General features: G+C 36.5%; 1 long non-coding RNA gene across 1 annotated transcript; it reads left to right on the plus strand.

Annotated features, from left to right (window-relative positions):
• LOC110435457 lies at window positions 1,240-1,671 on the plus strand. The gene is made up of 2 exons (XR_002453159.1): window positions 1,240-1,297; window positions 1,441-1,671. It is a non-coding gene; the product is annotated as an uncharacterized LOC110435457 (long non-coding RNA).

The raw sequence follows: 1,957 nt of genomic DNA on the forward strand, positions 1-1,957 counted from the left end.
GTTGCTACTGAATTGGCCACGTCTTCATTGAATAAGTTAAGAAGTTATCACATGGCACTTTTACTAATATGCAGTACTTATTTTATGATGTAGCATGTAGAAAACCTTATATCTTTACTGTTGTTACGCAATACATCGTATATGATTTTCCATCAACAGTATGTTCTACTCTATGTCTATTTGTGGGAGTTAGTAAAGCTAATTAAAATCTACATGCTTTGATTATTCGCTGCAGTTCTAAGAGTGGAAAACTAATATTGGATGAGGCTGTTTTTCTCTCGGATTAAAAAAAGAAACGGGTGATACCTCCCTCCTGTCTTCCTTGCTCTCTCTCAAAATTCTATGGAACTTTCTTCTTTGCAATGATGCTATCAAGATGGTCAGTTATATGCCATGGTCATAGGATATTATTGCTTTACCAACCTATCTTATAGACTTTTTGTGATTGCTTCAACTCATTTGATAAGTGCTTGAATATTTTAAATGACCACAAAAACCTTTGCAGATAGTAACTTCGGATCTCATGCTTTGAAGCTCATAATACATGTGACTTGACTTGAAGTTGGTGTCAATGCAAAGGGATCAAGAGTCACTGTTCTGACGGCCAATAATATGATGCATGAAAATTCCTTCAACAACCCAAATAATGTAAGAGGGTGACTGCTTTTTACAAGCTCTTTGGTATTGCAACCTTCTGAATATCTGTATAAATGTCAGTGCAAACAATTTTATAACTTTGAAACTTGCAAACTGGGGCAGCTAAAATTTTGTTTGGAAATGATGCAGGTTGTGTTGACTACCGATGGGCAACAAGCCATGATGCTAAAATTTAGTTTGTTCAACTTTTTGTCATATTTTGAAGAAGCCAACCTTTTGCTAGCTGTTGTTGAGACTTATAGGTACTTCACAATTTCTTCTGTGGTCATTGTGCTTCTTGTAGAGTAGTAGCAGCACCTCTTTTGGCAGGAGCAGTGGTATTGGCTGGAGCAGTAGCACCTCTTCTGACAGGAGCAGTGGTATTGGCTGGAATATTTATGACTCTATATGTAACAAATTTCTGTAGTGCTTCACTCACCATTCCCATCTTCGTCACTGTTTGCATCTTGTGTGTGCACCCTGTTGCTTGCTGATGGCATGCTCTCAGTTACAGGACGAGGGTATTGTGGCATCGACATATATATGGTGGCAGAGCTATGCATAGATATGAGGACCAATGGATATGTGTGCATCGGTGACCGGCTCAAACTCTCCATATCTTTGCAAATCGCAATCCCACGATGTGGACGAGATCTTGGAGGTATTGGCAATACTGCTTCATGATTTTATTTTATATTGATGAACTATTGTCGAACTTATTAGGCTCTCGGTGCTACATGCTTTTCCAAGCTATTGGATAACAAGTAGAGGTTTAAAATATAAAATTTATTTTATATCTTGGAGGATGATGGCAGGCTGTTGATCGAAGCAAGCCAAGGGCACACGGTAACTGTTCTCTGTCCAAAATTTACTGCACTAAATAGTATAGTTGTTTCTACAGAGCAGCATGTATTTCTCATGTTCACTTTTTCCTTTTAACTTCGTGTAAGATGGAAATATTTTCTGTAGAATATTACAACTTGTATTCCTATAATTTTGAGAGATGTAATGTTCTTCCAGATTGGAAGACCTTCAGTTTCAGATTTCATACTATGTTCAGAGTTCAGATAAACTAATGTTCATATATTTCATAGATAAAGAAAATAGCTTAGATAAATCAAGTGCCAATGCTTAGTATATAATGGTCTTGCTTCCTAAAGCATAAAAAGAATAAAATTGTTTGCTATTACAACTAGGATTATTCAGTTTGCTTCCTGAGTTGATATATGGGACTAGGGATTTGAGATGTGACGAGGGATTCATCAATGTTACTACCATATGAGTCATTATGTTCCAATTGCAAATATAAAAAATACACATA

This window comes from Sorghum bicolor, chromosome 5, assembly GCF_000003195.3.
Source record: "Sorghum bicolor cultivar BTx623 chromosome 5, Sorghum_bicolor_NCBIv3, whole genome shotgun sequence".
Classification (NCBI taxonomy): Eukaryota; Viridiplantae; Streptophyta; class Magnoliopsida; order Poales; family Poaceae; genus Sorghum; species Sorghum bicolor.